This window comes from Ursus americanus, chromosome 6 (assembly GCF_024610735.1).
Source record: "Ursus americanus isolate L20-20 chromosome 6, mUrsAme1.1.p, whole genome shotgun sequence".
In the NCBI taxonomy this organism is placed as follows: Eukaryota; Metazoa; Chordata; class Mammalia; order Carnivora; family Ursidae; genus Ursus; species Ursus americanus.
In genome coordinates, this window is record NC_142132.1 from 12,792,965 (window position 1) to 12,820,373 (window position 27,409).

Sequence of the window (27,409 nt, forward strand, 5' to 3'; positions counted from 1 at the left end):
TACAATTTTATAAAGGGCTGTTTATAATAATATATCTTGACTATACTCCTCCTCCCATTTTAAAATTTTGATTATAGGGGCGCCTGGTTGGCTCAGTTGTTAAGCATCTGCCTTCGGCTCAGGGCATGATCCCAGAGTCCTGGGATCGAGTCCCACATCAGGCTCCTCCGCTGGGAGCCTGCTTCTTCCTCTCCCACTCCCCCTGTCTGTGTTCCCTCTCTTGCTGGCTGTCTCTCTCTCTCTGTCAAATAAATAAAATCTTTAAAAATAAAAAAATAAATAAAATAAATTTTGATTATAAAACATCTTGTCATTATAGCCAGTTGATAAGCATTCAAAATGGAGCTCTCCTCTTAATATATAATACAAGTCACCAAGCAAAAGGGATGCGAATGACAGCGTGTTTTCACCACAATTGCAGGAATAGATATCTCATGTAGAAAATAGAGCTTGCCAACACCTCACCAAAGAAGATAGACAGATGGCACATAGGCATATGAAAAGATGTTCAATAGCGTAGGTCATCAGGGAAATGAAAATTAAAAACAAAATACACATCCATTAAAGCAGCCAAAATCCAAAAACACTGACAACACCAGATGCTGGTGAGGATGTGGAGCAACAGGAACTCTCGTTGACTGCTGGTGGGAATGCAAATGGTGCAGCCACCTTGGAAGACAGTTCAGTGGTTTCTTACCAAACTAAACATACTCTTACCATAAAATCCAGCAGTCGTGGTCCTTGGCATTTACCCAAATGAACTGAAAACTTACATCCACACAAAAGCTGACACGTGGATGTTGATAGCAGCTTCATCCATAGTTGCTAAAACTTGAAAGCAGCCAAGATGCCCTTCATTAGGTGAACGGGTAAAAAAACTGGGCTTTGTCCAGGCAACAAAATATGAGTCAGCACTGAAAAGAAATGAGCTAGCAAAGCATGAAAAGACATGGAGGCAAATTAAATGCATATGAGTAAGTGAAAGAAGCCAATCTGACAAGGCTACATCCTGTATGATTCCAAATCTATGACATTCTGGAAAAGGCGAGACTATGGAGACGATAAAAAGATTAGTGGCTGCCAGGGGCTGGGGGAGGGAGAGAGGAATAGGCAGAGCACAGAGGATTTTTAGGGCAATGAAAGTGATCCGTATGATCCTACAGTGGTGGATCCATTTATCCAAACCCATAGAATGTGCAACGCCAGGAGTGAACCCTAATGCGAACTGCTGACTTTGGGTGATGATGGTCAAGGTAAGTTCATCAGTTGTAACAAACGCACCATTGCGGTTCAGAATGCCCGTAGTGGGGGAGGTTGTGGGGGGGGCACAGGAGTTATATGGGAAATCTCTCTATTTTCCACTCAGTTTTGCTGTGGTTCTAAAATAGCTCTAAAAATAAGTTTATTAATTTAAAAAATAACGTCTATTTTTAAAAGGGGCTTGGCCATTTAATAGTTGAAATAAATTTTTTCAAAAATCTAAATTCTCCTTGATGCCCCCCAAAATTCTTCCTCTAAGACAGTATTTCTGAAGAACCAGAAAAAAAAAAACCAACCCACAACAGAGGGAAAAAGAAAACAACTGACCAAATCTCCGAACATACCTGAGATTGAATGCATGTGTCTGACACCAGCTTTTCGATCTTCATCATGAGTATGAAGAGAATAGAATTTGTTTCCTTTGTCTCGTGACCCAGGAACGTGAATAACTGTTGACAGATGCTTGCCAAGACATGAAAATAGTGGGAATACATCTGACTCAAGGAGCAAACGATACAAAACTGAGAATAGAAGATGACAATACCTTAAATACATATTGGAGCCAATTTCTTCCTATGCTGAGCTGTCCACCGGCTCTGCACACTTCGAATTAAACCCCCAGTCCTTCCCAGGACTGAAAAGGCCCTGCATGAGCTTCCTCCAAGCTACCCCTTCAACCTCATTTCCCTCCGCTCCCTCCCTTCCAGTCTGGCTTCCTTGCTTCTGCCTGAGGGCCTTTGCACATGCTGCCCTTGGTGCCTGGAAAGCTCTCTTGCACTTGTATAACTTCCTGTCACTTCCTTCTAGTCTCTGATCAAAATTTATTATTTGCAGAGAGGCCACCCTTGCCCACAAGACTTAAAATTTTAACCTCCCTGCAACCTCTCTATTTCTCTTCTCTGCTTGGTGTCTCTTCATAACATGACTCATCTATGCTACATAGTGCTTTGTTTACTGGTTCTATGTCTGTCTTCCTCACCTCAATGTGAGCTCCTGGGGACAGAGTTCTCTGTCGTCTGGCTCCTTTATCCTCACCTCAATATCTACAACAGTATGTGACACACCCTGGCAACTCAATAAATATTTATTGATTACATTGGTTGCGACCAATTTCTATCTGTCAACTGGGCAATCACATTAAATTCATTGTTTGAGTTTCTAACAATAAAAAGAAATCTCAGGAACTACAAAGCTCCTTGCAGCAGCTCCCCTGTCTCCAATGACTCAGGCACAGGTGACCAGGAGTATGACCTGTTTCATTTATTCCCGATCAAACTCAAACACTCATAGTGTAAGGAATATCGCATGCTTCCTCATGGAACGGCGACATACTTTTCAAGAGGATTAGCTTATAAGAGTCAGATAATCCTCCTGGGTTGAATAAATAGATCTCATAGAAATTCCTGGGGCACCCTCTGCATAAGGCCTTTCACTAAAATTAAATTAGCAACAAAATGAGCTTTTCTTGGGGTAAATTAAAGTGGGTTTTCTTTTACAAGCTGTTTTAAACTATCATAATCTGGGAGGCAGGGTCCTCCCCCAAATACACATAGTATTTTTAAATGTCTCATTTGGAACCCTGTGTCCCCAAGCCCAGGGAAGTGGGAAGGAAAAGGAGTCTGGGACTCCAAAGGGGCCCTGGACAAGTTTGCAAAGAGAGGCAGATTGGGGACATAGAGGAAAGAAACTGAGCCTTCCAGAGATTTAGGAAAACTACATGCTTCGACTGGTGTCTGTGACAATGTGAAAGACACAAAAGAGGCATGATGAATAAAATATGGGTATCTGTCGCCTGTCTCCCGAGCCCCCAACACACTGAAACGGAGATTTTGATTATGTCACAGTCTAGCAGTGTTTGTCAATAGCTGTCACCGGGGCAGGGCCCTAATCCGGGGCCTGTCCCCAGAGCGCACATGACATTGAGGTTCGCTTCTTTCCTACAAAAATGTTGGTCCTGGTGAGGCCGGTTGGGCATCTTCCTCTCGGGCGCGGTGCTGTCTGCTCCCCACTGAATCGCGCGCTGTGCAAATATTTTACTTTCATACATCATCTGTAGCAAGTGTAATACTGAGATTTAAAGGTAAATAGCTGGAGAAATTGCAGTTGAGTTATCAGGCTGACATTCCTATCGTGGTAAATCAAATTCCGCCGTGTGTAGCCAAAAGCAAACAGTGGTTTTAGTCAACACCCTTCTGGCGAGCTCCTTCAGAGCGTATATCCAAGGCTGTGATTTTGGTCAACAAACAATTACATAAAAACATATTTTGTAGGGGTTCTCAGTTAAGGAGCTGCCCTCTATTTTAGCATCTTCTGTGTTCTTCTCACTAGAAGGAATCAGAACTAAATTGGGGAGAATTAATGTACTCGGCCGGATTTAGAGCAAGAAGAGTATCTTGAATTGGGATGTCAGAGCACGCGTGGCCCCTGAAAGAATCCGGTTCGGTGCATGGCATGCCTCTGTAGATGGCTCAGCTGAGGAGCGGAGGCCTGAAGTTGCCTCTGTTCTGTGACAGGGAGCAGGTGATGAAACGTGGTACCCGGACATGAAGTGAGGATCGAGACAGAAAGCCGTTTGTTCGTTCATTCAATCAATCAATCAATCAATCAATCAATCATTTGACGTCATCCTTGTGCCACGTTCTGTGCTGGGATTGGGAGACATAAAGCAGCCCCTCCATCCAGTTACTTATCTAAGTATTGGGACAAAGGACACACAGGAATCTATGAATAGGAAATAAACAACAAGAGGATTCCCCAAGGAGAAAGGCTCCCGAGCGAAGCAAGAGCAAAGCCAGGGGGAGGCTTTGAGGGTGTAGCTGGGGTGGGGGGGTTCCCCAGCATGGGTCAGAGGTGGCTGCATTGGAAATGTCCACAAGCACAGAGGTGAGAGTCTCTTACTCCCACGCGGGCCACAGAGGCGAAGGGTGGGAGGGGCCACAAGTAGGGAGGGCACCCCGCGGAGACTGTCAGTAGCCAAACGCAACACTGAAGTTAGCAGCTTTATCACACATGCCCAACCCGGAGCTGTCCAGGACGTGACGTCTGACTGACGTATGCCTACGTCACAGGCTTTATACTGATCCCTTGACAAAGACACTGGAGGTCCACGAGCTGAGAGCGAGGGCAGGCTGGCTACCCAGAGCGAAGCCAGGCTGTGGTCACCAGAAGACAGCTCAATGGGAACAGGGCAGCAGGAAGATCAGATCTGTACCGGGTCTGGGACGGCTTATGCGAGGTCATGTGGGTGATCGGGGCAGCGTAGGGCTTGACGCTTGCTCTGAGTGTCTGTGCAATCCTTTTCTCTGTGTATCTGATCTGATCTGATCCAATTCAGCTTACCATCCTAATAATAAGTGTCTATTTATCTAAAAAGAGCTGAAAACAGTTATGTGTTGAGTTTCTTATGCTCTGGCAACTTTGCAGGCTTAAGACATGCATAAGGACGGAAACCTCCGGTGTTCTTTGAATCTCTTTTTGTAACCCAGCACAGATAAATAAGACTTGGTCTTTACCCAATTCAAGCACGGATCTAGGAAGTAGCCAGGCCTTCCAGCCTAGAAAAGGATTTAGAAGGCCCTCTGCACTTTGAAAAGGGTGAGGGGAGGGAGGGATACAGTTACCTATAATTTAATCCAATTCAGTTCTGTTCAAGTCCATAAGGAGTGACTGAGTACCTAACTGATTCCTGGCAGAATGAAGCCTGCAAAGATGATTAAGGCATAGCCTCTGCCACCCGGCAGAGTGAAGAAGACACTTATCAATAGCAAATTAGGTACAGCATAAGAGTCGTGGTGCAAGACTGCCTCCCAGGATGGAAAGGGAAATACCAGACACTCATTTTCCCAGCCTCTCTTGGAACTAGGCTGAGGCATATTGACCTAGACCCCATCCCTCAGTCTCTGTTATCCTGGTCCTTGAACTAGTGACTCAAACAATCAGGGACCACAGAAAATTCTCTCCAGTGGAGGAGGAAGCAGAGGCATGATGCGGGTCCCCACCATGGTGTTGACAATGACCGCAAGGCAGCAAGCAGCACTAGGGGTAGGTTGGTGGACAAGTGACAACGCCAAGTCTCCTAAACAAAGTGGTTCTATGGCTTGAAATTAGACAGTGTTTCTGGCTGGTGATGGTACGTCCCAGGGAGTCGGAGTACTGCCCACAATCCTTTTCTAAAAATTTAAAGTGATTGTTTTCCTTTTTTATCATCAGCTTTGTTGATGTATAGTTGATAGACCATACACCGCACGTATTTAACGTGTACAGTTTGATAGCTTGGCATATCTACACACCTGTGAAGCCATCACCGTGATTAAAATAAAGAAAGACCCCCAAAAGTTTCTTTATAACCCTTTGTAATCTGCCCGCCCCAAACTCTCCCACTCCAACTGATCTGCTTTCTGACATGATGGGTTAGGTTGCATTTACTAAAAATTTATACAAATTTAATTATAGTGTTTCTCTTTATTTGTCTGGTTCTTTCACTCACTATATTTTGAGGTTTATTCATAGAGTTGAGTGTATCAGTAGTTCATTCTTTTTTCATTGCTGAGTGGGATTCCTTTATATGGATGATACACGACAGCTTGTTACCCTCTCATCTGTTGATAGGCATTTGGGTTCTTTCTAGTTTGGGGCTATTACAACTAATGCCTCTGTGAATATTCATGTATTCTTCTTTCTAGGGACATGTTTTCATTTCTCTCAGGTAAACGTCTAGGCATGGAACGGCTGGATCATACACTATGGTGCATACTTAATGTTTGCAGAAACTGGCAAAATTTTCCACGTCAGTTGTACCATTTTACCTTCCTGCCAGCCGTGTATGGTCTGCCTGAGTTCATGTTTCCCTGAGCGCTCTTGATGTTGACTATCTTTTCATGGCCTATCTGTCATCTATATATCTGCCTGGGTAAAATGCCTGTCCACATTTTTTTGCTCTTTTTATTGGGTTGTTTACTTTCTCATTACAGGGTTCTGAGAGTTCTTTATATATCCATTGATTTTTCTCTATCATGTTCTTTTTTTTTTTTTAAGATTTATTTATTTTACAGAGAGACACAGAGAGAGAGAGAGATCATGGGCAGGGGAAGGGGCAGAGGGAGGAGAGGGAGAGAAACCTCAAGCAGATTCCCCACTGAGCATGGAGCCCGACGTGGGGCTCCATCCTGGGACACTGCAATCATGACCTGAGCTGAAATCAACAGTCAGCCACTTAAACGACTGAGCCACTCAGGTGCCCCTAACCTGTTCTGCTTTTTACTCCCTTGATTTCTGTTCTGATCTTAATTTCTTTTCTTCTTTTCTTCTTTTTAAATTCAATTAGCCAACATATAGTACATCCTTAGCACTTCTTTTCTTCTTACTGTGGGTTTAATTTACTCTTCTGACTCTAGTTTCTTAAGATAGAAAGTGAGGTCATTGATTGGAGACTTTTCTTCTTTCCTGATATAAGTATTTCTACTATGAATTTCCCTCTAAATACTTCTTTGGCACATCCCTCAACTCACAGAGTCCCTGAGCTCTGCCTTGGTTTGTCCTGCTGCATGCAGCCTACGAGCCCTCTCAGAGCAGCAACCTGGGGCAACATAGGGCGCATCTCATTTGCCTCATGTCTCTCAAGGGTCACTGTCTAGTTTTGCTTAATGTTACGGGATTTTGAAAATTGTTTTTACATGAATCTTTGTCTATTTTAAGTTCTTTCAAGTGAGAAGATAAATCTGCTCTATGTTCTTCTGTCATATTCAGAAGTAGAAGTCCTTCCGTTTGATTTTTAATTTGTAGGTTTGTTTTAACACAAATGCTTTTTATTTAGTTAAATATATTCACCTATTTATTTACATTTGCCCCATCTCTTCGGTTGTTAAGAACTCTACCCTCCTCCAGAAGGCTTAGTCACATACATTTATTTTTTCCTCTGATTTTTTTAAATTCATGAATTCATCCAGATTTTAGTGTACAATGTGAGATGAAGTCTACATTATTTCCTGTGTGCCTTTCTCCCCTATCAAAATAGCCAGCTCACTGTCCTAATATCACTTGTTATAATGCTTCCCTCTTTCAGTAGTTTGGGATATATTCTTTGTCATCATATTACACTTTTGTAGAGAATACAACCCATTTGGGGGATATTCATTATGTTACACTGATCTTCTTTTCCTCTCTCTTTTTCTTTTTTCTTTCTCTCTCCCTTTTTAAAATATTATACTTTTATTATAATAATTTTTAAATTATATTATGTTAGTCACCATACAGTACATCCTGGCTTTTGATGTAAAGTTCGATGATTCATTAGTTGTGTATAACACCCACTGCACCATGCAATACGTGCCCTCCTTACTACCCATCACCAGCCTATCCCATTCCCCCAACGCCCTCCCCTCTGAAGCCCTCAGTTTGTTTCTCAGAGTCCATAGTCTTTCATGCTTCATTCCCCCTTCTGATTACCCCCCTAAAATTGTTGTTTTACAATATTTGTAATATTGCTTTACAATATGGTTTTTACGTGCCGCAGTCAGTGATGTGCTAGAGCTGGCTTTTACCAGCTCACAAAAGTCAATTTCGTACATGTTTTTCCAACACTATGTCTGATGACGTCATATTGGTAGCTTGAAATTGACCTATGATGGGAGTACTTATACCATAGAAATTTACAACACTGCGTATCACAGCTCCCTCTCTCTCTCTCTTTCTCTTTTCCTCTGAAATCCTATTTTTAGGGCTAGTTCTTCCTCATATATTTTCTTAAATACTTGTTTGCCATTCACAACTATCGTAGCACATAAACTTTGAGCACTTTTATTTACGATTTTTATTACCATCGTATTCAAGTTCATTTACTTTGGAGACAATTGTTATCTTCCAACTTACGACATTTAATCTTCTCATTCTGATAAAAGATCCATAACTCCATTTTTTTTTCTTAAATCTCTTCCAAAATGATCAATAGTTTTTTTTTTTGGCGGGGTCCCATAAGTTTTAGGGGCCACACAGCTCACAGTATTCTCGACTAAGATCATGACAATGTTGTGAAATTCTTGAAAGAATTAAGAATGAGAAAAAACAAATGCAGATGCTCCCGAGAAAGTTGCGTTTCAGACTCAGCTAGTGCTGATCACGTTCTGTCTGATCTGACTCCAGAGCTGAGAAAGAGACCCAAAGCCGGGATGGTCCTTCTCAAACAGCAGACCAAGTGACAGAAAATGGGTCATACCAGGCAAAGCCAATGGGTCTGGAAGTTCGATGATTCATTAGTTGCATGTAACACCCGGTGCACCATGCAATACGTGCCCTCCTTACTAGAGGGCATTCTAGAGAAGAAAAGGTTAATGTATAATTTGGTAAAGAATACGAAGATTCTTTTGAAAAATACACTCAGGAGTTCATCCAAGAATGAGCACTCAGTGGAAACAGTGAGTGGGAAGTTCATACGATAGTCAGAGTTGGTTAATGGAACTTCTAGGTTCCTTTCCCTCTGATAGGCTAAAAGTTAAATTCTCTCTGACTGCAGTGAACGGACGACAACAAGCTGACTTATATCAAAGCAGAAGTTACCATTCGATGTTGGGAGAATTCCAACTCTAGTAATGCAAACAAATAGACAAACAGCAAGAACAACAGAATAAACATCAGAAGGGGTTTGGAAAAGGCTAGGTGTTCTCTAACTGAATATTTAACCGCACTACTGGATGGCTTAGACCCGTGGCCACACACTGGGGAAGTGATGATCTCAATACAGCAACAGAGACATCTTTAAAAGATTTTTTAAAAATTTATTTATTTGAGAGAGAAAGAGAGAGAGCATGAAGGGAGGGGCGGAGGGAGAGAGAATCTCAAGCAGACACTCTGCTGAGCACGGAGCCTGACGTGGGGCTAAATCTCACAACCCTGAGATCACAACCTGAGCCAAAACCAAGAGTCAGAAACTTAACTGACTGAGCTGCCCAGGCGCCCCAGAGACATTTATTTATCCAGCGAGGTAGTGTTAAAAAACAAATTCACACCTGTACTTCTCAGGTGGAAGATACATTCCCCCATTTGCCCTGGTTCATTTACTCTCTCCTACCTTACATCTTTCTACTGGCGGTCTGCTCTAGTCATTTCCATCACCCACGTGACTCTGAAGGCAGACCCATCTGAAACTGCTGGCCTCTGCATTCAGTGCTCTGAGGATGAGGTATTAAAGCCTAATTCCGATCTTGTAATTATGAAAATCTGAACACAGGACTTTACGTTGGAAATTATTATCTGCATCTTGGACTTTAAATCTTTTTCTTTTGCCTGACGCTAACATCGTCCATGTTCACCGGCCATGATTTAAAACTCGCACTTAGGATTAAGTAGTGTTTTCTGCTCCCAGTTAAAAGTGGTAACATTTCCACTTTCAAAGATGAGTTTGCTGAGCTATCTTCTTGGCTGATCATGCCATTAAATATTGAATAATGAGGGCCAAGGATCAATGACTATAAAGAAATATTAAATTCTATATTCCTCAAGTGTGTTCCTAGAGAATGAAACAATCTTCCGTTGCCAGCGATTGGAGCGGTCCTGGAGCCATTTTGACGACCACATGGAGAAATGAGTCCGTAACAGTTCTAAAAGTTCAGCTGCTGTGAACAGAAAGTGGCCTTATAGAAATACAGGCAAATCACAGTCATTAAACTTCTCATTGTGGTTCACGACCTTGGGAATCAAAGAGTGATACAAATATAAAACAATACAGAACCGAGAACATGGACGCTGGGAGCTCTGTGTCAATGACTCAACCCTTTTGGTAGGTTTCTTCCTGCCCTTGCCCTTCGTAGCTTCAACTTGGCAGGAGAAAATAAGGAGAGAAAAGGCCTAATGGAGAGCAAATGTCGCACCCTCAACATGGCTTTAATATTTAATATATTAGAAACAATATAAATTTAAGTTAAAGAAACTGGTTTTTTTCCCTTTATATGGAGCAGCAGAATTCCAACACACAGTGTTTTGAAAACCAGAGCCCCCTGAATAAGAGTTTAAAGTTATTTCTCAGGACGCGTTGAAGGAGTTTCGGATAGGGTCATATTTTGAACATATGTATAAAACAGCATTCCATAATTGATTTATTAACATATGAGGTCATGTTTATGATTTCTTCCTGAAATATTTGAAAGCAAACTATAACTGCATAATCCTATAAAATCTATTCATCACAAACCTGCTTCAAAAGTTCATAAAAAGCACAAAAAGAGCCAGCATATTGTATTTAGTTACGGTTGAAGTTTGTACTCCAAAGGATAAGTGAATACGATTTGTATTCGCTATGGATCAGGCTGTGTTTTACTCACAGTGTATTACATCTCAGGAGAGAGTTTGCTAAGTAAGTCCAAATGGCAGAGATTCAGAAATGCAGAAAAATGCAAACATCACTTTTTTTTTTTTTCCGTGATGGACAAGACAGGAATGATTAAGAAATCCTTTAGAAAATATTACGTTTTCAAAAGGCCACAAAATTCCTAAAAGCTAAATCCTCTCCCATCCTATTCATCTTTAACTGCCCTGTCATTGCATGGGATCTTTAAAAACATAATGTGCATACTTTGCTCTGCTAACACCCTTTTAATTTAGGTTTCATGGGTCCTTTATATTCAGATACATTACTTGTCATCATCCCCTGCTGATCTCAGTGCTTACCAGAGAAAACCAAGACCCTATGTGGGCTCAAAAATAGGGTCAGCAATTCCTTTGTGGAGCAGTATCTGTATTATCGGAGAGCCCCTTCTTTCTCCAAAATTACTCCCCCCCCCAAAGTGTGTGCTAATACCTTATCTCTTTCACCAAGGGTGCCTGGAAGAGGTGACCTATTGAACTGAATTGACTCTAAGTTGTAAATGACTGCGATTAGATCTCTCTCTGAGAATAATTTTTCCTAGAGGGGAGGGAAGAGATCTGACACTTACAAGAGTCTTCAGAAGGGGAAAGAAAAACTTTGTGGGGAACGGGCAAAGGTAACGAAAAGGGGGGGGGGGTGGTAATCAAAGACAAATAACCTGCTTCATAGTCCTCCAGAGAAAAGAAGTAAAGAAAGCAGCGTTGCCTCCACCCTACCAAGTGCAAGGATGGTGGTTTCACACCCCTGGACCATTTAACCCAATTGTAATCTGTAGAGGCTTTTTTTTTTCTTTTATGGATAGGAGAAATAAAATATATATTTTTTTTACGAATAAAATCACAGGTCCCATGCAAAATACACATATCGAATCTTTTAATTTAACTCACCAGTTAATGAGAGAACCAGTAAGATGTAATAGGTGTAAGGAAAAGCCTTTGAACAGATGCATATAGAAGTCATCGAGAATGCTGAAATGAATTTGCTGAAGACGTGCAACTGGTCAGTATCCCTGTGGTATTAACCGCCTGCCTCTCCTGGGGATACAGGACATTTACATCTGTGTGGACAAGAATCGTTTGCATCACTGTAAGTTTCCTGCAATTGATGGAGCTGTAAAGTAGCTAAAAAACAATGAAAGGTGTAGACCCCTAAAGAATCAGATCAGCCGCCCTGGGAGGATCCGTTTGGACCTGGTTTTCTTAATCTCATTTTGGGACAGGTAATTTTTCATAGCGGATGGCTGTCTTGCGCAGTATAGGATGTTTACCGCATCCCAGCTTTCTATCCAGTAGATTCCAGTAGCAACCCCCATGCGGTGACAACCAGAAATATCCTCTGAAACGCCAAATACTGCCTGGGGACAAAAATCCCCCCAGGCTGAGACGTTGGTTTCAACAATGCCCAGCACTCCATTGAAAGGACACCAGTAAACTCTGACTGTTCCCACATTGTCTACAATTTTTCCAGATAGAACAAGATTCAGAAAAGTTGAGGTCGTTGGCCAAGATTGTGTCCCTACTAGGTGATGGGATGGATCACAAAACCATTTCGGATTCCAGAGCATATTTCTTTTCCATCCCACCATTCTGACAATAGGAATTGGCGATATTTAGCTCCTTCCATGAAATGCTCGCTTAATAATTATAAGCCAATATAATCCCGGGCCTTCCTGAGTTTGCCTTAGAACCATTTCTGGTTGGTGTCACCATTGAAAGAAACACAAATCTAATCCAAAGTTCTAGAGAAATAATGTCTTCATTGTGGTCTCTTGATGGGGTAGAAAAAGAGAACTTCATCACATAAGAGACAGCAAAACTTCTTAAAACCCTGTGTAGGCATTCCTCTTCTGGAAACACTCCTGCTTCTCTTTGTGGCTGCTTCCCTAACACCACCTCTGTCTCTCTGAAACTCCAGCTCGCTTCTCTTACATCCTGGGGTCCCAGAGAGAGGCACTGTGCCTTTGTGTAAATCCGTTTGGTCTCTATATTTATTTTTCAACCCATATCTCCACCCCTTATCCTAATGAGGACAACAAAGACTGAAGGGGAGAAAAGGGGGTAAATGCTGTAAACCCTTATATTTAATATTTTTTATCTCATGCAGAAATGAAAAATCCTTTTTTTAATGAGAATTCAGATAATAACACATTTGAGGGTCTACTGGAAGAATCTATAAGCAGTGATACTCCAGGGGCAATGAGCCCTGCCAATGCCCAGATCTTGTTTTCTAAATACCAAAATCTCCATTAACAGAAACCAGGGTTCTTCAGAGAAACTGCCAGGGGAGAGAGAAGTACAGGATGAGCCCAGAATATCTTGAGCCAGAAAGCAAGAAAGTACTCAAAGATGGATGGGGACTTGTCAAAAAGATACAGGAGCCAGCTAAAGGAGTTCCCATTGCCAAATTTAGGACAAGTTGAGCAGCAGAAAATTATGGATCAAAGCTCAAAGAATCCAGAACTCCATAGCAATACTCAAAACAAAGAGAAAAACAAAAACCTTTGGGTGCTAGGGGGAGGAGAAGGGAAAGATTTTCTTCACCAAAGAATGCCAACTAATGAATGTAGAAGGAGTGACAGAGATGGTATCTACAGTTTGCATGATTTTAATTTAATTTCCCCTAATCACCAAAGTAATTACATATTTCTTGAAACAAAATATAAATCTATCTATATATCTACCCATTTAGCTATGTGCATATATTTGGATTTTATCTTTAGGTTCCCTGCTAACATAGGCTTAAAAAACTATCATTATAAACTTATTTTTATATAATTTATTACTATGTCTGCCTAGATTTCATTGTCTAGGTTTAAGAAATTTAATTTAATCATATTATAATTGTTGTCGATTTTTAAAATATTTCTTTATTGTCCTATAAATGGACGTCTTCCTCCATAGCTCTGTGTATATCTCGACTGTTTCTTCCAGATAAACTTAGAAAAACTAAGTACCAATACCTCCCTCCAGCAGTGGGCTTGCATGACTTTGGGACCCCTGAACAGCACCAAGCAGGCTGATTTCCATTTGCTGGGCACGTGTGCTCTGCCCTGCAGTTTATAGACGTCTCTCATAGAGTCCCGCCAACAACCTTGCAAGTTCGGCCATCTTTCCCTGTACCAACAAGGGTGTGGAGCTCGAAGAGACCCTGTTGTGCAGAGTTACAAAGCAAGGAACAAGGCATGCTGGCATTGGAAGTCCTTTTTCTGGGTCTCTCTAGAGCCTGTGCATTTCCCACTTGGCTGACCTACCTCAAACAATGTGCTGAAAACAGGGTCTCATTTCCTGTGGCCTTGTGTCTCTTCATAGCTAATTTTTGCAAACTGTAACTTGCTTTTTACTCAAGAGAGGGAATAATCATCCCATTTTCTTCAATACCCATTTAGACCCATTCCCCAGAAGGCTAGCTGAGCCTAACACGTCACATCCCGCACACCTCTCACAGGGGTGTGTGAACAGGAAACACACACACACACACACACACACACCTGATACCTCCAAGTCTAATCCAAAATCATGATTCTCCTCTTTTCCTGTTCTTTATCTCCCTTTATCCACGGGGGGACCCTGGCTCCCAGCAACATCAGTGTATTTACATATTTTCTCAGTCCTAAGATACAATATTTCAGAAACACTCTACCAGTAACGCTATCAACAACTAGTCTACTGAGTCAAGTTGAATTCCTTTATGTTTTCAGACTGTATCCCATTGACCGTGTATAGTCAGGAAGATGCTCAAAACTTATTTAGATTCTTTTCTTCTTTCTATGTGATTATGTTATCAATTTCATATACAGTTAGATCAGTTTATTTCCATTTGTGTACAAATTTAGGATCTTCTCCATCATTTCTGATTTAACTCTGTGTGTGAATATAAACATGATTCGAAAGTCAAAATGATATACTCATCAAAATCTTATTTCCTCTTATCCCTTCAACTACATTCCCACTCACCTCTTGTGAATAGCCAATTCAACTCACTTTTTTGGCTTATGCTTCCTGTGTTTCTTTTGGGGGGGAAAATCTTATTTTTCCTTCTGTCTTATGCACAAGTAGCCCATTAAATATTTTTCTTCACCTTGATTTTTTTTGCTCATGTAACAATATATCCTGAGAGTTATTACTGGCATTTAGACTCCTTCCAATTATTTGCTATTATAAATCACAACTTCAAGGAATAATTTGCTGCATAAGTTTTCATATTCCTAGAGGTCTATCTTCAGAGTAAGTTTCTAGAAGTTCGATTTCTAGGCCAATAGGTAAATGATCCATACTTAGATGTTGCCTGCTACCAATGTGTGAGTGTCCAATTCCTCAAAGTCTCAACCAGAAGATGTTATCAAATTTTTGATATTTTGCCTATCAGATTCAGGAGAAATTGTATCTCTGTGCAGTTTTAATTTGCATGTGTCTTATCTAAATGATGTTAAACGTCTCTTGACACGTAAGGGTCATTTGTATACAGTTGATCCTTGAACAATGTGGGTTTGAGCTGTGTGGGTCCCCTTACACATAGATTTTTTTCCCCATATATACAGCACAGCACTGCAAATGTATTTTCTCCTTATAATAGTCTTAATAGCATTTTCTTTTTTGGAACTTATTTTATTATGGGAATATAGTACAAAATACACATACAAAATATGCGTTAAGGGACGGCTTCTGTGATTGGTAAGGCTTTCTGTCAAAAGTAGGCTATTCGTAGTTAAGTTTCTGGAGTGTGCAAAGTTATACATGAATTTTTTACTGTGTGTGGAATTGATGCCCCAACCCCCATGTTACTCAAAGGTCAACTGTATATACATTTGTATATACTGTGTGTATATACATACATTTATATACTTTTGGTGAATTTTCTGTTTACCTCTTTAGCCCATTTTTCTGTCAAGTTTATTCTTTTTTCCCATAATTCTGAAGAGTTCTTTATATATGAGGCAATAAACCTTGGTCTGTGATATTTGTGGCAACTACAGTATTTTATTCCAGCTTAACATTTGTGTTTTGACTTATGATCTTTTTCACACACAAAACAAAGTTTTAACTCAATGTTTTCTTTGTTACATCTGGATTTGGAGTCATAGTTGGAAAAAACCTTTCCCACGTCCAAGTTACATAATGAAACTCACCTGTGTTTTATCCCAGTTCATGTATGGTTTCATGTTTTACACGTCAATCTCTCACCCATTTGGGGTTTGTTTTTGTGTATGGTGTGAGGGAAAAGAAGATTTTTAAATAATCTGAAGGTTGACATTTGCCTGACGTGATTTTTTTTTTTTTTTTTTTTAGGAACCTGTTGGAATGTCCGACTTATAAAATGTAAGTGCCTTGAGGGCAGGGGTCATTGAAGTGACAACATCAGTCTGAGGACTCTCGTGTGTAGGAGACATTCTGTCTCTGAAGGGGCTCGTTGGTCCCAGAGTGTCACCATTTGGAAGGTCCTCTCTTTATCAGCACTGAGGTGGAAGAGGTGAGTCAGGGCTTGGTTGAATCGCTGTTGAACAGACAGGTAAGCTTCTCTCTGGCCAGAGGGTAAGAAGGCAATGACAGAGAAGACAGGGAAGGAAGAAAGTCTGGGTGAGTCAGGGATGAGTTCAAAGGCAGGGGAGTTACCCCCAGCCCAATCGTGGAGGCCAACATAGAGGGGCGTCAGTGGCGGCACAGCTGGTTCCTCAAAGGTCAGAATGGTTAAGATCAGAATCAGGCAGAAGATGAGGGTCCTGGGTTGACCACGAAGCTAGCCAGGAAGATGGTGGAGCCGGCAGCCATGGTGGGCCTTTGCCAAGACAGGTCTTGTTAGTCAGAGTTCTGTGTGCTGGATCTTAGGGGTTGGATTTAACCCAGCATTTAAAGTGATCTGTGTTCTCCAAACTTGGGGGTGGGAAGAGAGAGAAACGTCAGCCAGCTGAGGGAGTTTTATGGATAAGTCCCAAGGGCATTCAAAAATGCATTGCGTAGAATGAAACACAACTTACAAGGATTTAGAGAGAGATTTCTGACACAGACCATGAAATCCGGCTCACAGAGACACCCATGAATCAGGCATACTGCTCTAAGTAAAAAATAACTAATTCCACTAAGTGAATTATTGCTGAATACGAGACCAAAAGAAATTTCGTATTTTATTTTAATTAATATAATTGCTATCGCTTCCCCCATTCTCTCCTGCCCTCTCTGTGGCTGGGTCCTCTAAACAGGATACAACGAGAACGCAGGACTTGTGCTGGCTTGCGGCCCAGACAGGATCGAGGAGCCCTATCTTATATTCACAGTCTAAGGGAGGGCCCAACATAATACTTTTCACTTTAAAATGATATTGCCTGTCAATCAAAGCCGGGAGGACCTTGTAAGAGGGAGGCTGAGCAGCTCGTTCTAAACCTAAGGGAGTGGGGACAGGGAGCCCCTGTTGGGCTCAGGTAGCACTCTGGAAATGGAACCCAACGAGAGGTGTCGATGGAAACAGAATGAGAAAATAGGTGATTTTCTATCCTGAGTCGGGAGCTGGCTGTTGTTTGGGTGTGGGAGGGTGGACAGGCCGGGCTGACCCTGTGAAGTGGCTTCCAATGCCAGCACGCCTTGTTCCTTGCTTTGTAATCCTGCACAACTGGGTCTCTTTGAGCTCCACACCCGCGTGTGTATGGGCAGAGAGGGTCAACCTTGCAAGGGTGTCGGTGGGGCTCTAGGAGAGTCGTCTATAAACTGCAGGACAGAGCACAGGTGCCCAGCAAATGGAAATCAGCCTGCTTGGTGCTGTTCAGGGTTCCCGAAGTCATGCAAGCCCACTGCTGGAGGGAGGTACTGGTACTTAGTTTTTCTGGAAAATCTATACCAAAAGTTCTAAAGCTTTCCATCCTTTGAATCAGCCATTCCACTTCTCGGCATTTAACTGGAAGAAACAGTCAAGATGTACACAGGGAATTACAGATGAGAATGTCCATTTTAGCATAATAAATAAATAATTTTAATTTAGCATAATAACACGTTGTTTTGGAACAATTAGAATATGGTTAAATTAAATCCCTCAAAGTTAGACAGTAAAACTCTGGGAAGATGTAAAAATAATTTATGAACCAGTAGTTTTCAAACTTCTTTAGCAGGGAAACTCAAAAAATCTTATATGGAATCAAAATACACACACACAGTTATATATATACACAAATATATGTACATACATATATATGAAGATGGATATATAGGGCTATAGATATAAACAGAGACAGATTTATTGTTAAATATATACATATATATTTATATATATGCTTTGGCAAGCAGAAAAATTGTTTAAAATTATATAGAAAAACTGTAGAGAAATTCATTCTAACATTTTCATAGCTATAGGAGATATTGAGATACTCTCTTACTGTGTCTTTGTCCCACTGATATTCACTGCAAATATAATTAAAATTGTCCTCTGTTGGGACAAAAATGCATGTTGGGCTTCTTAATAAACATAACAAAATCAATCTTCTTATCCAGTCCCCAGTAGGCATTCACAAGACTAGAGCGCTTCCCGATCAATTCTTACCAGCCAGCTCATTTTTGAATGGACTGCTCTGTATTGCCCATCGAAGACATGCCTGAAACTCAAGGTGCTTGATCGAGATGCCTAAGGCATGTTCTTCTCAGTCTCTTATGCTCTAAGCTGATGGCAAGTCGTAGCACCAGACTCTGATGTAGACACAACCTCCACTAAACGGTCCTCCAACTCAACAGTGTCTGCCTTTCTATCTTCGGTTGGAATTAGAAGCATCAATATAAACATGTCTGGATCTTTCATAAGGCTACTTTTTAGTGAGATTCATTACTCTATTGTTATTTGATGAGGATGTACGTCATAAACTCTAAGATTCAGTACCAGAAAGTTTTCCCCTCCTAAAGAAGAGATAAACTACTTTTTACCAATTAAAGGTATGTGTCTTGATGGATTTTCCTTTTCACCTTTGCTATCAGGAAACTCTGAACTAGATTCATGGTCCAACTAAAATATGTATCTCACTACTGTTATAATTCAGTATGATTTTATAATTATTTTACTTTTTATGCAATTTCTAATCAACTTCTATTCAACTCATTTTAGCTATCCTGATTACAAATTGTTGTTATTCAAAAACACTGAGATAAAGAAGTGTCATAGACACACTTAGGCAGAGACTTCCCAGGATTACCCTGTGGTAGAAACTCAGACCATGTCTGGTCCTCAGTCTGGTTGTCCTAGAAACCAAATGCTGTCTAGAACAGTGAACCAGAGATGATGATTGTCTTATAGACTATCTCAAGGCAACTAAACTCATAAGAAACCAAGAATGCTAATAATGCTAATGACCATGTTAGCTAATAATAGCTAAGCTTTATTGAACACCTATTTCATGAAATATACTTGCAGGCAACCAAATCGGTATTTTCTAGAACAATAAACTAGAGTTCAAGTGTCTCTCTTTCTCTCTTTTTTTAAAAAAAGATTTTATTTATTTATCTGAGAGAGAGAGAGTGAGAGAGACAGAGATCATGAGCAGGGGGGAAGGGTGGAGGGAGAAGAAGACTCCTTGCTGAGCAGGGAGCCCCATGCAGGACTTGATCCCAGGACCCTGGAATCATGACCTGAGGCAAAGGCAGATGCTTAACCGACTGAGCCACTCAGACACCAGAGTTCATGAGTCTCTTGAAGACTGTCCCAAGTTAACCAACTTCACAAGAGGCCAACACTGATTGCTAATAATGATAATAACAGATGCCCACTATGTGAAATATTCCTACTAACAGCCAAGATGATCAGTATTGGAGAGCGGTTGAGAGCATAGTATTGGGACTTGAGTCTGGGTTCAAGACCCAGCCCTGCTCCTTATTCAGTGTATGACTTTGGGCAATTACTTCTTTTTTCTGTGCCTGCTTTCTCATCTGTAAGATGGCGATGATTATAGTACCGACTCTAAGGACCGTGGGGAGATGTTGCATAGGGATTCCGCCCAGGGAAGAGAGGACAGAGCATGGCAGAAGCAATACACAAATGGGAGTCCCGATGATGAGTGGGTGGAGAGGTGGTGGTAAGAACTCCCATGGGAGCTCAAGTCTTAATCAAAAAGATAATCCAAGGGCAGATAATCCAAGATGGATTCACGACCGCGGGAGGTAAACTATCCTAACGAAGTGTCCCCCAGCTCACGTAGCTTGACCAACGTTGCCCTTCCTGGGCCTAAATCTTCAGGTTAGTGCATGAAGCCCATGGAGTTCTCTGCAGCCCACAAATTACGTCTGCCTTGGTCCCGTCTGCATCTCTTTCCGGCTGGAAGTTAAGCACAGCCCCAGCCTTCGCAGCCTCTAAGGGACGGCTCGCCTGCTTCTCTAGCATTTAGCTTCCTTTCACTGGCCAGACTTCTGCTTTTTTGGGAAAGTGGCTCAGGCATGTTGTCTTCATCATTTTTCCCCGGTCATGTTCACAGATGAGATCGCTGTCACATCGCAAGCGTGCATGCCATTTTTTAAAGGGAGCTCATTTTAAAAATTGTGTTGATTTTATCCATTTTATGTTAACGGATAAACTTTCTTGTCCAGTTCTTAGGACTACTTTAGCCCTGCATGCTGTGCACCCAGGTGTCTACGTGCTTTTTGGTTTTCTTTTCTTTTTTTTCTCTTCTCTTCTTTTCTCTTCTATTCTCCTCTTTTCTTTTCCTTTCCCTTTCTCCCTCCTCCTTCCTTCCCTCCCTTTCTTTCTTTCTTTCTTTCTTTCTTTCTTTCTTTCTTTCTTCCTTCCTTCCTTCCTTCCTTCCTTCCTTCCTTCCTTCCTTCCTTTTTTACTGCAGGTTGCTTCACATTCTTTCTTTTTACCTTTGAAAATAGGCACAGTGTCACTATGTTTTGAATCTCCATCAATGATATTTGCAAACACATATTTCAAAAACTTTTAAATCACTAACGCATCGGCCAAGGGAAAAAAAAATAATTTTATGACTTTTAAAACCTACGCACCCAGCCTGATGGTGGGAAAAAGCAGGGGAAACAGCAGCTGGTTTAAAAGCAGTCATGACAGGGACACCATCAACAGCAACAGCGTGTGGTTTTCCTTTGCAGATCCAAGAGGAAGAGCCAAACTGGAGGAAATCAGAGCTGTGTGCCTCGGTACGGAAATAAGTCATAGATTATATTCTTCTTCGAGTGAAATACTATTCCAACTGAATACTTATATTCTTCCCTCCACTAAAATGCTATTGAAAATGAATGTGAGTCTTGTGGGAATATGAACATTGCATATTGTCCAGTTGACAGAGTCATTTGTAAAAGTTGGGATATCTTATACCCCATCAGGGCTTAATTAGGGCTTATAAAGATCACTGGCAGTTACAATAGAAATATTGTATGTTTCCTCTCCCTGATGACTTTCCCTCGTTCTTTTATGAGGGCCTTTATTTTTTTTAAAGATTTTATTTATTTATTTGAGAGAGAGACAGATAGTGACAGAGATAGCGAGAGAGAGCATAAGCGGGGAAGGAGAAGCTGGCTCCCTGCTTAGCAAGGAGCCTGATGTGGGGATGTGGGGCTCGATCCCAGGACCCTGGGATCATGACCTGAGCCGAAGACAGACGCTTAACTCCCTGAGCCACCCAGGTGCCCCTTATGAGGGCCTTTAAACCTCATTTAAGTCTTGCTGAAGTTATTCATAAAGATAGACACCAACCATTCTCCGGGAGAGTCTGACCCCCTGCACCTTCCCCCTTCCCCCAACATTTCTTGGAGAACTACACACAGGTCAGTTCCAAATTCTGTCGCTTCTCCTAATAGGCTTTTGAAAGGAAATTCCCTCAAACAAGGAGGTCACTGAAAACACACACAAAACTCGAGACATCTGCACTCAGGGAATTTCAGCGGACTTGGGCCAAAGAATAAAAAATGAACTGTTTGGTAACTCCAAACCACAGAAAATGCTGACACATGGTGTCTTCGTGCAGAAGATATGAACACTCTGCGAGGGTGACAAATGGAACAGATGGTACCTCTAAATGCAAGCCTCATCGAATCTATTTCCACTCGGGTTTTTCGTAAACTTTTATTTTAAATTTGGTGCTAAGAACAACAACAAGAAAGTGTGTTCATGGCACCATCCAGGGACAAACGCGCACCAGCTTCTCTTCCCGAACATGATCAACGTGCTTTCTGATTCAGCCTGCGGTTCTCATTCTTTTCTGTTCTTCGGTTTTTTTCTGGGAACCAATTAGGGAGAGATGTGAAGCTAACAGGTCACTGTTCGGAGAACAAAGTGCACGAAGGCTCATAGTGAGGCAAGGCCTCTGGAGCATTCTACACCAAAGTGGAAACCCAAAAGGGTTCTCTCTCCGGCCCGCCTGTCTTGCCCCTTCTTGGATGTCAGCAATAACAATTTTATTGAGCTGTGGCGACCGGTAAGGGACCTGACAAAAGTCTTGCTCTGTGACTCTTGTCGACCATGACCTATCACTTCGTCATCAAAGCAAACTGTCAAAGCCTATCCATCTTACGTTTAGCTGTGAAGTCTTGAGCGGACTCCGATATGAGGATATTTTGGAATGTTTCGTTTCTACAGATCCATCCCCCCGGTCATGTAATATCACTACTCGGTGTATTGCGTTGCTCACAGAACAGGTATTCGGGGAACTGGGTGTTTGTCTTGACACGTGTATGTGTCTTATCTTCACAACCAAATCTTAAGGGCCCTCAGAGCAGGGGCTGTATCTTATACTTCGGTATGGTATCCCCACTGCCCCTGCTGTTTGAATCATGTCAAGCACTCACTAAATGGGTGTCCACTGAGCTCCCTAGTGGAGTCTAAAACGAGAGTGAAAAGATCACCAGCAAAAACTGACAAATATAAAAACCTAGAGACCAAATGTTCAGGAAAGTGCGTGCTAAGCAAGATAACTGTAAAAAAATGAACAAGTTATGTTGTAAGTAAGCTCTAGTTCTATTCCGTGGAGATACTTTGGGTGTTAGCTACCAGAATTTCTGTGGAATAACTAGGTAGCCCCAGGGAAGTCCAAGTGCATGCCCCAGCGTCACCCCTCTGCTCTGTGCTGGTCACAGAAAGTCGCCGCATTGATTGGGTTTGCGAGTACAAGGCACAGCAAAGGACACTGGACCATTTAAGCTTCCGTGGGTATCGGGTAAATCACGGTATCTCTGGGAGCCCAGAAAATGCGCTGGGGACGGGCAGCCAAGAACAAGGCTCAGGTGATGCCGCAGAGGCAGTCTGGTGGGCGCCACCGGGGCGGTCACAGAGGACAAAACCCAGGGTTGTACCGCGGAGTCCCCCCACCACTGCAGGGTGTTAGTTCCTGCCGCTTGAACCACTTGAACCACTGTGACAGCCACCTTTAGAGACAGGATACAGCTGCTGCTACTGCTGCCAATCCCCGTCCTTGGGCGGAACCTACGTCTTCGCTGCACCAGCTTCTGATTCAAGACCGAGGACTCCCCCTCCCGTGATGGGTGCCGATTAAGCCACGGGTTGAGCCTTGAGAGTAAGGGAAGCTGGCAAGCAGGCACCTGGCACTTCGGGCCTCAGCAGGTGAAGAAGGCTGTGCATCATTCTGGGTCTGCCTGTTCTAGGAAGGGGTCTCCTCCGCCAATAGGATGGGGTTCGAATGCTGGGCACACAAAAATAGTGACCCACGTCCACTACATTCACCGTTTCAACAATCCGGAGTTCTCCGCAGGACTGGGCCTCCCTTTGCTCTTCTCCGTCCGCCTGTCTCAGCTACCATGTACCCTCCACCGTGCTGACGATCCACGACAGTCTGCTCACCTATTTCTTTCCTCGTCAGCCTGTAAGCGCCCCCAGAGCTGCAGGGACGTCCCTTGTCTCGTGTTCTCAGTGCCCGGCCCAGGGCCTGGCAGCCTCCACCACTATTTGATGAATACCAGCATGTCTCCTTGGAAGCTGGCCTCTCGGAAAGTTACAAAGAAGGGAAGTCGGGGCAGTGAGAACAGCTCCAGTCCTTCAAATGTCTTCATCGCGGGCTTCAGGGCCTCCGTGAGCCGAAAACTCCGCGCAGGCGTTGGTATGCATGTAGATACGTGCCTTTCTCTGGGGAGAGAATCCGTTGTTCCCAGCATTTTCTCAGAGGAATGGAAGACCCCGAAAGAACCCCTAATACAGACAGCATCTGTTTATGCTTGATGCCTGTTTAAAGGAAGACATGCTTGCTCTGAATACTTTGAAAACACATCAAAATCCTGCAATAGGGTGATTCTGTGAAACAGAGTACAGTGTTCCTTTCTGTCTTTATTTTTTTTAGAAAGATAAACGTCAGCACGTATGCATCTATCAAACTAGAAGAAATGTGGAATCAGCAGGAACACAGAGCTTGACACGCACGTTTGAATCCAGGCCCTACCGTTAGTTACGCATCTCGGACAACTAGCCAAGCTCGCTGGGCCTTGCCTCCTTTATGGGACAATCCCATGGAGCTTCCATACTTCAGAAGCTCACTGGAAAGATGAGATGAGATGGTCTGAGTAAGCATTCAGCAAAGAATTAGAGCTCAATGAACAATATTTCCTTCCTCCCTATTCAAAATACCTAGCAATCCAACAGACAAGATTTCAAAGTTAAATTTGCTCTAGTCTTAGGAAGAAGTCCAGTCTTAGAATGCTACATCATGCTTTGTCCCTGATTTCAGCCTTTGGGTATTTGATATTGGGATTTTTCTCTCCGCTTTTAGTGAGGCCCGAGGAACAGAGCGGCATTTCAGTTATGGTGTCAGTAAGAGGTTGGCAAGAGAAGTTCCTTAGAGAGCGAGTGGCTTTCTTCCACAAAAGGAATGACCTGGGTAGCTATTGGGGGTGGTGGTGGGCAGGCCAAGGCCCCTCCCCGCTCAGAGCAGAGGACCCTCAAATCCTCTCTTCCAGAGATTCTTCCCATCCCCTCCTGTGCCCTCTTACCTGCAACTTTCTTTCTTTGGGCCACATGGCCAATGGGTTTTGTGAACCAGTCAGGGATTCATGAAAAAAAAAAAATATATATATATATATATAAAAATCCACATTTTTGGGGGCGCCTGGGTGGCTCAGTTGTTAAAGCGTCTGCCTTCGGCTCAGGGCGTGATCCCGGCGTTGTGGGATCGAGCCCCATGTCAGGCTCCTATGCTGGGAGCCTGCTTCTTCCTCTCCCACTCCCCCTGCTTGTGTTCCCTCTCTCGCTGGCTGTCTCTCTCTCTGTCAAATAAATAAATAAAATCTTTTTAAAAAAATAGAAAAGGGTGTTTATGACAACAAGGAAGCCCGCCTCTTCCTCTTGGCTGGGTCAGATCTCCCAAGTATAGAAAGATTCCAAAGACACTCACCTATCAGAGGGAAACACCCCTCTCTAGACTCTGTCCTGAAGACCAGTATCCCCTCTCAGTCAAAAAGCTCTGAAAGACAAAGTAGAAATGGGAGTTTTCTGCCATTGGAAAATCTATGATAACAACTCTTCTCATTTGTTGAAAAAAAAGTGAAGGCAGGATCATTTATATTAATGGCCTGCGTTCGAATTGTTTAATTTGTTCATGTAACCGTTTCAGCGGGAATCCAAAGCACAGCATATACATTGTGATGCAAATGGGATGAGTTTTAGATTTCTTTTTCATTTTCAAAGAGAAAGTTACATTTCAAAACATCTTTGAAGGAGACTTATTTTATGGTTTAAGAACCCCCCCAATCCTTGAAGTTGGGTGGGCCCGTCGTACATCCCTAGTTCACCAGCCTCTTCCCCAACCAGACTCATGGTCTCCCCACCTCTTCTGATGCCTGAGTCGGCTACGCACTCACCACTCAAACTGGACCCTAGAGCAGCAATATTTTCTGAGAGCTTTTTAGAGATGAGTCTCAGAGCTACTGATGATGACCGCATTCAGTAAGATCCCCGGTGGCTCATACCTGCAGTAGAATTCTGGAAGCATCTCCTACGGCACAGGGGGTCAACCCTCATCTCACATTGAATCACCCGAGGAGCTTTTAAAACTACTGAAGTCTGAGCTCACCTTCAGCAATTCGGGCTTAATTGTTCTAGGACGTTCCCTGAGTGGGGAGAGTTCGGGATGTTTCCCAGATGATTCTAACACCCAGCAGCATTTGAGAACCAGGGCGCTTCTGCGTATTCAGCAGGGATTGCCTGCCTGGTCTTGAGTATGTTGTGAGGCTGGCACGCCAGTGTGTCCATTGCGGGACGGCGCCACTGATGGTACGTGGAAGAACTCAGCCTCTACGGAACCTTCAGTCTCTTGGTCTAGTTTCTGTCCTTGGAGGATTTATGGAAAATGTCAAATCCCTGCTAAGGTGACCAGCTCAGACTAGCTTGCCTAGAACCTTCCCAATGGTAGCACTCCAAGTCCCATGTTCTAGAAAATGCTTGGTCCTGGCAAGCTGAGATGGTTGGGATACTGAGCTCCCTTCCATGTCCGCTCTTCCTCAGGCTAAATAGCAGTGCTTTCTTAACTGTGTTCGTTAGTCCTTGCATTTCTAGGGAAACATCTACATCTGTTGTCCTATAGTAGGAGATCTGTCCACACAAACTTAGAAGAGCTTGAAACCCTTAGGTTGCAAGCTCAAAAAGAAGTTGTGATCCATGCAAAATAAACCAGCCCTGGAAGAACTTCCCTTAAAAAAAAAAAAAACTGCTTTGAAAATAAATAATTATCAAATCTCTTTCCAAAAGCATCTCTTCTGTGTTACTGTCACAAATTTTAGGTGCAGAATATAACACATATTCATTATTTTATTTGTTTCTCTGTCGCCTTCCAATGCAATCACTGGTCATAATTTAAGTACTGTGAAAGCACTATAAAGTACAGAATTAATTTTTGAAACCAAAAATAATCAACTGTGGGTATTTTGGTTTAAATTAATTTTTAAAAATAACCCTAAGAAAAATGAAATGCTACATGAATACGTGAATAAATGTGTTTATTGCAGTGCTGCTTGTAACTGTGAAGAAAATTGGAAATAATGGTAACATATACTAAGAGGTAAGTAAATTATAGATTAGTTACCTGATAAAATATTATTCTCCAATTTCATTTTTTATTTTATTTTATTTAGAGGGGGAGAGAGAGAGAGAGAAGAGGGGCAGAGGGAGAGAGAGAATCTTAAGCAGTCTCCACGCCCAGCGCAGAGCTCTACGCAGGGCTCAGTCTCACGACCCTGAGATCATGACCTGAGCCGAAGTCAAGAATCAGATGCTTAGCAGACTGGCCACCCAGGTGCCCCGGTCCCCAGCTGTAAAATACGGCTGTGCTGACTACGTAGCAGCATAGAAATGCTTATGATATAATATTAATTGAATAAAGCAAAACACAAAATTAAAGTCATGCTGCGATCCCATGTACTCTAATTACAGCTTCCTATGAACAGAGGAAGCATTTTAAGTCATGACAGCGAGGGTGGTGTAAGTGCCCATGACCTCATCCGTTTTTAAATTAGCCTTCTCTTAACAATGTCAATGTAAGAACGGATAAGACATACATTCTCGCACACCTTAGTGATTATTTTTAACTTATTTGAACTTATTTAAAGCACGCTGTCTGAGGGGCGGCAGAGGAAAGTGGGTACAAGCACATGCTTACAGCTGACACTCAGCACGTCTGCACCTCAGCTTCCTCCTCTGGGAGCTGGGGCTAATAAGAACTACCGCCTAGCATTGTGGTCAGGATTAAGCCAATTAATACAAACCATACTTTTAGAACAAAGTCTGACACAATAAACACATGGATGTGTCTGTACATATATGTGTGTGTGTATTTGTAGATACATGTGTGTATACATATTTTATATTATATATGCATATCTGTGTATA